Source organism: Lynx canadensis, chromosome F1 (assembly GCF_007474595.2).
Source record: "Lynx canadensis isolate LIC74 chromosome F1, mLynCan4.pri.v2, whole genome shotgun sequence".
NCBI lineage: Eukaryota > Metazoa > Chordata > Mammalia > Carnivora > Felidae > Lynx > Lynx canadensis.
Genome location: NC_044319.2, coordinates 62,065,881 through 62,076,170, shown reverse-complemented (window position 1 = coordinate 62,076,170; position 10,290 = coordinate 62,065,881). Strand labels below are relative to the sequence as shown.

Sequence of the window (10,290 nt, the reverse complement as noted above, 5' to 3'; positions counted from 1 at the left end):
AACACTACCATCTCTGGATTGGTAAAACACTCCTCAGGTCTCGGGTTCCTGAGGTTTTATGTTCCTTAGGATTTGGGATACAGCCAAATTGCCCGCGGCTCTTACGCTCTTTGCTAGGCACTGCTGGTCTAACAGGTGCCTGGATTCTGGTGAGTGACTGAGCCTAGAAAGGAGGATCCATAACTTTGCTGTCTGTAGTCAAACAGATGAAAGTGTGGTGGCAGGAGCATATCCTGCAGGCAATCCTAACACTCTACGTCGGGGTTACATGGGTCAATTCAGTCTCAGTAAAATTCTGGGGTGCATTTAGCAATCACCCATTAAGTGCTTGCTGTAAGCTTAGCTTTCTATCTCTGAAAAGCTCATACATTAGTGCGGGAGAAAACCATACAAATGAATAATTATAGGTCAACGCATTAAGTGATCTACTAGAAATGTCCCTTGGGAGTGAAATGACCTGGTGGGCATGTAAGGGAACCACGCTGGCAAAGGGGGTGAACTAGATAAAAATGACTCAGACTTGGGCAACCAGGCAGATGGTGTTGCCCAAGCAGCTACAGAACACAAAGGAGGGGAGAAACCGGACTTCCTCAGCACCGGGAACAGTGTGTTTGGCATGACTGCAGGGCGTTATCAGCGAAAATGTTCATGAGGCAATTAGTTGGATGTGCTGCTCAAGAGATAGGTCTGGACTGAAATGATCGATTTGCCAGCAATCAGCAGGTGGATGATAGTTGACATTCTAGAAAGAGGTGAGACTACCAGGATATGAGGTGTAGTGAGTGGCTGAGAAAGAACACTTGGGAGAAACGGAGGAACAGGTGTAGTCTGGTCTCTCGAGGAAAAGTCTGATTTCTCAGTCTAGGAAAGAAGTTGGGATTGTGTTGCTGGACCCTTTCAGTTAGGGGGGCATCTGCTGTGCATGCACGCGTGTGTGTGTGTGTGTGTGTGTGTGTGTGTGTGTGTGTGTGCCTATGAGAATTTTATTTCAAATAGCAGAGAAGAGGCTGAATATGACTACATTAAATTTTGTAAATAGTAATCACCATTTAAAATTTCCCCCTGAATGATTGTATTTCCTGTGTCATTTTCCCCTTCTAAATATTACCCGTGCAAGAACCTATCACAGAGCAAACTGTTATTGTTTTCCATGGGGTAAATAAAATGCATCATTTCCTCTACAATCTCTTGTCTTCAACCACATTGTTTCTGATTCCCCTCATGCGTGTTTACCAACAGCACCCCTGAGGTAAATAAACATGACACTGTCGTTCCAAGGTTTTGGTATCTATTTCCATCTCTGCCTGTGAATTTTCCACACTTGTGATTTATATTAGAGAGTGGCCTGGTCACAGTGAACGCCTTGTCCTCTCTGTTGAGCTGGTGCACCGTCTTACTTTGTCAAAATCCTGTCAACACTCAGTTCCATGGTCTTCGTCCATTTGACAAGTATTTCTTTAGTGTCCATTGTGTGCGCGTGTGTGTGTGTGTGTACGTGTGTCTGTGCTATACTCTCACACTGACTTACTGGAGTCATGAGCACTTTCAGTGACTACATGAGGTTCACACTGGTTATTATTATTGACTGTTACAGGTCGTATCCTAATTCCCATCTCAAGACCCTTGCCCCAACATTCTTTCCAACAGATGAGGTCAGCAGCCTAAAAAAAGAATCAGAAATATGACCCTGTGGACTGCCTCCACAGTCCCACACCATCACCAATAACAGCACCACAGCCTAAGCTAACATTTATTAAATACTCATATGGGCCAAGCACTTTGCAAACACTTTACCCACTTTATCCTATTTATATTTCACTTGACATCTAGAGACACAAAGAGCAGGTTTAAATAATTCATGAAAAGTCATACCTACCATTTGTCGCACATTGGGGGTCATGAAATGACATGAGTGTCTTTATGGGCTTTACTGAGCAGTAGTGTGAGGCGGATGAGCTCAGGATGAGGTCACGGAAGTTTCGAGTGGGAAAAACCAGAGGCAACCACAAATATTTGTGTGATGCTGAGGAAGGGGTGATTCTAGAGAGGATACAGTGAGGATAAAGCTCTTAGGCTCACTTTCTTGGAGACCTCGCTATTCCCTGCCCCTATACGTCCCATCCATAGAGTGGGTGTTTGGAGATGGGGCCAAAACTCATTTTTAGCTTCTAAAGGCTATTTTTCTGTGAATTGGCTCGCCTGAGGTCGCACAGCTACAAGATGGCATTAAGTGAAATGTTTTCCCTTGACTTTTATTATAAAAATGTCCCACATAGAGCTGGAGATGAAAAGGCAGCAAAATACATGCAACAAAACAAAATGCCGTGAGGGAAAGAATGAGTAAATAAATGGTTCTCAACTGTCATTACTGTTTCCGGGCTAACGCAGAGGCAAAGCCAAATTATAATAGGAACGCAATGAGCTGCACTTTTGTTTTCAAGGGATATTGATTTCAAATGTTCCCGTTCCCAGTTCTTTGGGCAATTGCTGTTTTTGAGTGTCCCGATTGGCCATCCTTTTTCACCTGGCCCCCAAAAGGCTTGAAGGAATCGCCTCACGAATGCTTCCATCAAGCTCGGCGCTGCCCTCATGGTGACAAAGGGGCATATTTAGCTCTTGCTTTAACCTTTCCTTTGATTGAAGGAGGTGCTCAGAAGGCTGAGAGGACAAAAGTAATTGCTTTAGATTTTTCGGCACAGATTGTTACTGCATAGGGGAACGCTGACGGTGTTTATGGGATACAGAATGATCTCAAGCCCCTGGAATTGCTTAATTGACTGCTCTTCTCTGAAATCACCTACAGGGAATCTCTGCCGTTATCACATCTTAAATATTCCTTAAAGAGGCCATGCTCATCAGGAGATCCCCTATACTCACGCTTTCTCAGACGATCGTCCCTATGGCACCTTTCCCCCTCGTCATACTCTCGTTATACTGTATGTAGGCTTTGACTTTCTTATTTCTGGGAAGGGAGTTTGCAGGGTCTAAATCTGGGGCCTCTTTACATCACTGGCGTTATATTATCTGGTCTCTGGTGCTGTTAGGTGCTCACTGTGTAACCCTCATGGTGAGCTGAGTTGGACACTGGGTCTAATTGGAGATAGGAAAGAGAATACGTTGTATGTTTGTGACTAGTGTGGGCTGGAAGCTACCTTGATATTCTTTTCCAGCTCTTTTCAGGAGACTCTGTGGGCTGTCTTCAGCCTCCTGTCTCCTCGGTTCCAGGCTGTGAACCTTCCACCTGTGCCTGCAGAAGCCTTTTCTAGAGCTTCTGCTCTGTGCCCTGAAGGCAGACCTTCCGGGTAGCATTGTCCAGTTCCCTTGCCCTCTGGCTTCTACTTGCAACAGTGGGAAGCCTCGGTAGGAGATCCAGGGGCAGGAGGAGAGAAGGGTTGGGGTATTTTTCTCCTCACCCACCTCCCCAGTGCCTTTGCTTGACCGGTTTATCCCTTCATGGAAGGCCGAGGGCATTCCCTTGCTCCTCCCACGGAGTTCCAGGGGCCACACCTCCCCCTTGCTCTCTTCCCTAGGAAGGGTATGGCTTTCCACTCTCTGAATTCTGCCACATTTTTATGTAAAGTCCCTTTATTAAACCTTCTTAAAGCACCCCTTTTTGAGGATGCCATCTGCTTCTGCGGAGATCTTGCCTGATAGAGATACATAGAAGAAGTAAGTGTCGGGAAAGGTTCCCCCATGGTCTCAATCTCTCTCCTCTAGCCATTCCTTGTTGGCCGAAGGCTTGCCTAGAAAGCACAGTGTTTTCAAGGAGAGCAATTATTGTACAGGGGCAGGGCCACCTTCATGGGTAAGCAACCTAGCACTCGGAGGGCTCTGGGTGGGGTTCAATGTTCTGCAGCTGCCATTTTGAAGTTCTTAGTAGGTTTTGAATGAAAGGCCCAGTATTTTCACTTTGCACAGGGCTCTGCAGACTAGGTAGCCTGCCTGGGAATGTAGAATGGGGGCAAGGACAAGCTCTTAGCTATTCTTCTTATGCAAGGGAAAGTGCCATGTTTTCTTTCTTATGCCTCGCCCAAAGCAGAACATACTAGTCTGATTCTAAGGTGGTGGCTGGGAACCACTCTTCAGTCTTGGGAAGAGGCACCATGGGGTCAGGTCTTCTCTGCTTCTACCCCTCCCCACCTTAGCCACTCATAGCCTGAGGACCAGGTCTCTCTCTCTCTCTCTCTCTCTCTCTCTCTCTCTCTCTCTCTCTCATTTTCTCCTTCCAAATGCCCTTTACATTTATTTCATAGAGCCAGAGCTCTAAGAGAAGAGCCTGGCATTGAGACCTCTCTCTTATACCTTCAATATTCCAAGACACTCCTATTTCTGATCCTTGTGGCCAACTGGAAATCTGGATATGGGCTCAGGAAGAGGAGGAGATCTTTTCAATCTGTCTTTAGACCTTGGGCTTCAGGCTGTTATCACAACTATGATTTGGAGTTTCTGATTTTTGTCACTGTTGTTTCCTGTGAATTCTAGAATAGCATAGGGAAAAGAATGACTAATTAGCACACAGAACAACACGTGAAAACTCTCCTTTCCTCTCCTCTGCTCCTCATCTCCCCTTGAACATTTTAGCATACCTCCCTCCAGGCTGCCCCTCCACTAACATTCATTTGCATACATTTACACACACATTTAAAAAATTGAGTTTTTAGCTCTATACTGCACATTTTCTTTTTTTTTTAAATTTTTTTTAAACGTTTATTTATTTTTGAGACAGAGACAGAGCATGAACAGGGGGAGGGTCAGAGAGAGAGGGAGACACAGAATCCGAAACAGGCTCCAGGCTCTGAGCTGTCAGCACAGAGCCTGACGCGGGGCTCGAACTCACAGACTGTGAGATCATGACCTGAGCCAAAGTCGGACGCTTAACCGACTGAGCCACCCAGGTGCCCCTATACTGCACATTTTGTAACTATACCACACTTTCAATTCTTTGAATGTTATGCACTTTTGGGGGGAAAATTCCAGGGTGCTACCTGCCAGCATGGTGATTCACTCTTCAGTTGCACCCGTTGTGTTTTTCAGTCAATTACAAAGCCCACCTTTATGCTTCTATTCTCAAATTGACAACTTCTAACATCTCTATAGTTGATTTTTTTTAAATCTACTTTATAAATAGACCCCTTTAAAGTATACAGTTAATGAGTTTTGAAAAATGTGAAGAGTTGTGTTACCATCCCTGCAATCATGATCTAGACTGATTCCAGAAAGTGGTCATGACTCCAGAAAGTTCCCTCACACCCTTTGCAGTCAGTCTCCTCTTCCCATCCCTGATCCCTGGCAACCCTGATAATGCTTTTTTCTGTCACTACAGTCTGCCTCTTGTAGAATTTTTAATAAGGGCAATCATATAGTATGAAACATTTTGAGACTGTCTTTTTTTCCACTTAGCATAATGCTTTTTCAGATTCATCCCTTTTATTGTGTATCGAAGTGGTTTATTCATTTTATTGTTGACTAGTGTTCCCAAAGCGGATGTACCATGTTTGGTTACCCATTCGCCAACTGATGGTTTTTTGGGTTCTTTCCAGTTTTTGGTGTGAACATTTGTGCCTTGTCAATGGCTGCTTTTGCAGTACAGTGGCCAAGTTGAGTGGTTGTGACAGAGACCATCTGGTTTTCAAATCCAGTAATATATACTATCCAGCCCACTATAGAAAGTTTGCCAACTCGCATATAGAGTATATTTAAAACAGCTGTTTTAATGTCCTTGATTGTTAATTCCATTGACTGTCATTTCAGTTCTTTTTTTCTATTGATTAATTTTCTTGTGGTGATATTTTCTTGCTTTTTTCATGCCTGGTAAGTTTTTACTGGACCTGGGGAATTTTATTTCATAACGTGCTGAATTTCATTTGTTTCCTTTATTATACAGAATTGAAAGGCATTATGGCATTTGGTGAAGTTACTTGGGATCCATTGAATCCTTCTGAAGTTACTTTGAATCTCTGTTAAGGCATGCCCAGAGTTCCCTTTGGTCTAGGGAGAATTTAACATCGTTATTAAAGCCACAACCTTCTGAGGAGTTAGCCTGATCCTCCTTGTATTATGAAGTCATTTCACTCCGCTTTTGGATATTTTAATGGATCCCAGCCCTGTGTAAGGTGTGGAAATTGTCCAGCCAACTATTTATTCATTGTTCTTTCCTTAACCTTGGGAAGTTTCCTTTCACTTATGCATAGATCAGTCCTCAGCCAGAGTTGCAAGGGGACTTTTCTAGAGATCCTTGAAGCTTTCTTTCCATGCATCTCTCCTCTTTTGTATATTCATTCCATCACATCTCATTGACTTGGGCTTCATGAACTCTCCCCTTTGGCTCTTTGTTTGGGTTTCTGCTTTCTGTGTGGCAACCTGGAAAATCTTCTAGTTTGTGTTCTGTCTTGCAGAGATATGAGGTCTGCTTTGCCTGTTCTCCAGCGTCTTTTTAAATTTTTTTAAGTGTTTATTTATTTTTGAGAGAGAGAGAGAGACAGAGTGCAAGAGGGAGAGTGGCAGAGACAGGGAGACACAGAATCTGAATCAGGCTCCAGGCTCCAAGCTGTCAGCAGAGCCTGATGTGGGGCTCGAACCCACGAACCATGCGATCGTGATCTGAGCCGAAGTTGATGCTTAGTGGACTGAGCCACCCAGGCACCCCAGTGAAATTCTTTCTTAAAAGCTCCATTCAAATTTGCCTCATTTGGTGGATATCCTCTCTTTTAAGTCATCTGTTGTATGTCTTGTGCTGTGTTTCAAAAGACTTTTCTCACTTAATGTCCTAGCCTCCTAAATTCCCTCTTTAACTGTCCGTCTATGTAACCTTTTTCTTTCCTTTTTAAACAACTAATCTCCAATTTCTTTGAAGTTGATTTGTTATGACTATAAAATCCTTGCATATCGTTCTGAAGATGTTTGCGTTTTTTCTAATGATTGCTTCATCTTGTTTTATTTATTCAGCCCCCTTGAGTATTCAGTTCCTTAATTTGGGGAAACTTTTTGCCTTTTTAATGGTTTTAGTTTCTTCACGTGTTTTGTCCAAGTTGATTGCTCATTTTTGTACTTTGTAATTTCTGTTTGATTTGAGGGAGGTGTCATTCCTTCCTGAACAGTACAAGGTGGGTTATTCACAACCAAGAAGGATTCTTTTACTTGACTAAGGGGTTGGGATGACAGCTGGAAGGACAGTAGCAACAAATATCTACCTCACTATCCGATTATCTTCTATGATGATAATCACGATTCTATCATTTGCCCCCAAGTCATTTGATTTTCTACTTTTTGTTCCCAAAGACCCTATGCTCCTTTCTACCTTCTCAGTATTGTTCGTGATGGTTCTCCCCCATAACGTGCCATTTTTCTTTCTTTCCACTTGTGAAAATTCTTTTTGTTTCCCCCTGCCTTCAAAATACTGATCAAATCCTGTGTTTCTCCCAGGCTATTTAAACACATAGAAAACAAGAAATATTCTAATGAATGAAACATACCAAATGTCAGCAATAAGCAAGGCACAATCCTTTGGGGAAATGGCTATTTACAAAAAGCCCAGTGTGTATATGCAAAAGTGAAGCAAGGAAATTTAGTCTTTTTCTCTTCTTTGAAAATTTGTTTTTCCTAAGACCCCACCCCATGAAAAAGTGAATGGCTGAATGGTGAGGAGAGGGAGGGGAGGGAGAGGGAGCACACCGCATTAACAGAAATAGTAAAATTTTACAAACGTCAGCAATTTATAATAGACTAGGGTCATACTTTGGGATACTGAGCCCTGGTGGAAGGAATTCACCTCTCTGCAGGAGCTAGATTGGTATTTCTGGTATTCACTGCCTTGGAATAATTTCTTTCTTACTCCTGCTTCCACAGGAAGGGTCTCTTTGTCCACCACCCGGCCCACCTCAAGGGCCCCCAGGTCCCTGCAGGCTGTTATGTCAATGGTCCCCTTCCCAGAAGAGGACTCAAGTCTTCTTCTCTTCCATTCAGGTGGACCTCACCTCTGAACACGACGGGCCTGTTGCTAAGGGCTTTCTTTTTTTTTTAATGGAAAAAAAAAATTACGGGCGCCTTGGTGGTTCGGTCAGTTAAGTGTCTGACTTTGGCTCAGGTCATGATCTTGCGGTTCATGAGTTTGAGCCCCATGTCGGGCTCTGTGCTGACAGCTCAGAGCCTGGAGCCTGCTTCAGATTCTGTGTCCCCTCTCTCTCTGCCCATCCCCCAGTCATGCTCTGTCTGTCTCTCTCTCTCTCAAAAATAAATAACCATTAAAACAATTTTTAAATTAAAAAAATTTAATTTATTTTAGAGAGAGGGAGAGTGTGTGAGTAGGGGATAAAGGGGATAAGGGCAGAGGGAGAGAGAGAGAGAGAGAGAGAGAGAGAGAGAGAGAGAGAGAATATGAATCCCAAGCAGGCTCCACGCTCAGCAAGGAGCCTGGCAAGGGGCCCCCCTCCCAAGGGGCCTGGGATTTTGACCTGAGCTGAAAGCAAGAGTACGACGTGTTATACACTGAGCCACCCAGGCACCCTGAGGGTCTTCTGAACAGGATCAGAATCATCACACACAAAAAACCAAAATTGGGTAACTTCCTGCCACTGTTAATGCATAGCCCCAGCACATTCCCATAACTTGGGAAAAAATCTTTAAGCCCTGATTTGTCCACTTCATGTCCAATGAAAAAGTTGGTGACCATCAGGGAGTCTTGCAGTTCTTTGGGGTTCGGTGTCACCTTGCTCACCAGCCTCACAGACTGTGAGTCTATGTCCCCTTTGGGGAGGACTATTTATTCATTGTTCTCACATTCTTTGATCCCTTTGAGTCTTCTGTGGTGGAATCTGAGATTCAGGCTTAGGCCAAAGATGAGGCTGTGAAGCTGGTACTTTAACAGCATAAGGTGGGATCTCAGTAACTGCAAGAGCTCCACTGGGTGGAAGGATCTTTCTGGTCACAAATGCCCAAGAGAATGTCCTCAGGTCCTCCTCTAGGGTCTGAGCTATGTCCGTAGGTGCTGGGGAAGAACTCTTCTGAACATCCTTAGGAGCAATTTCTTCCAATACTGGCTCGTACTTCTCCTCCTGGATTTTAGACATAGGTTCTTGCTCTGCTTCTGATTCAGGATCAGGCTCTGGTTCAGCAACAGGTTCCTCTGAATGTTCTTCCAAGTCATTGCTGAAAGTCCGATCATAGAAAGTTCCAGAATCATCAGGTGCCACCTCAGGTATCTCCTGTCTTTCTTCAGGTCCTCTACCTCTTCCTCAGATTTCTCCTGAGGCCCAGTGACAAAGCCACAGAAGACCTCTTGGTATCTGAAGATATCACTTTGAGTGCAGAACTTATCTGCATCAGAGCCCTCAGGAGTGAGGACAAATGTCGGCATGAATCTCTTCAGAGCCTGGTTGTTATTAGAAAGCAACCCCATCACCTGGACCACTACACCATCGTTCAGAGTGGTTTGGGCACCAACATGACACATCTTAGTGTGGCAGTTGAAAATTTTATGACATCACTTTCCTATGGATTTCCTTCTGTCCATAGATGGCATCTGCTGACTTTCCATTTGAATCCAGGGACACAAGAAGAGTTCTTTCCATAAAGTCTGTGCAACATGTCTGGGGCCTGGTTCAGCAGCGTGTAATACGGTCTCACAAATTCCCGCCCCACCAACAGGGGTCTAGGCTTCTCCCTAACCATTGCTTTAGTCAATTCAACCTGCATGGCTGAGTGGGAAAGGAACAAGCTTTGCTCCATAGCATGGCAGAAGGCAAAATCCCCTCACGCATTTGTGTCCGTCTCTACTTGTGAAAAGTCTATACAGCCTTCAGGCCTAATACAAGACTCACTTCTTAAAAAAAATAATTCCTGGGGCGCCTGGGTGGCTCAGTAGGTTAAGTATCCGACTTCAGCTCAGGTCGTGATCTCATGGTTTGTGAGTTTGAGACCTGTGTCAGGCTCTGTGCTGACAGCTCAGAGCCTGGAGCCTGCTTCGGATTCTGTGTCTCCCTCTCTCTCTGCCTTTCCCCCGCTCACATTCCGTTTCCCTCTCAAAAATAAACATTAAAAAAAAAAATAAAAAAATTTCCTAACTACTCCATCTCTTTTGGTTCATATGACTCTTTTGGTGAATGGGGATTATATTTGTGACATTTCAGTGACAATAATTACTGCCATTCTGGGGTCTTCTGTTATGTGCTAAGCCCTGTAGTGAATATGTCATGTATATGGCATGGCTTAATCCTCATATAATGGGGTGGTTGTTCTTTTTCTGTTTTACGGAAGAAAGAACTATATTTTAGAGCAACATATCATCCAGCCCAG

General features: G+C 44.0%; 1 pseudogene; it reads right to left on the bottom strand.

Annotated features, from left to right (window-relative positions):
• Positions 1-7,802: 7,802 nt before the first annotated feature.
• On the bottom strand, positions 7,803-9,704 carry LOC115504859 (annotated as a pseudogene).
• Positions 9,705-10,290: the final 586 nt, after the last annotated feature.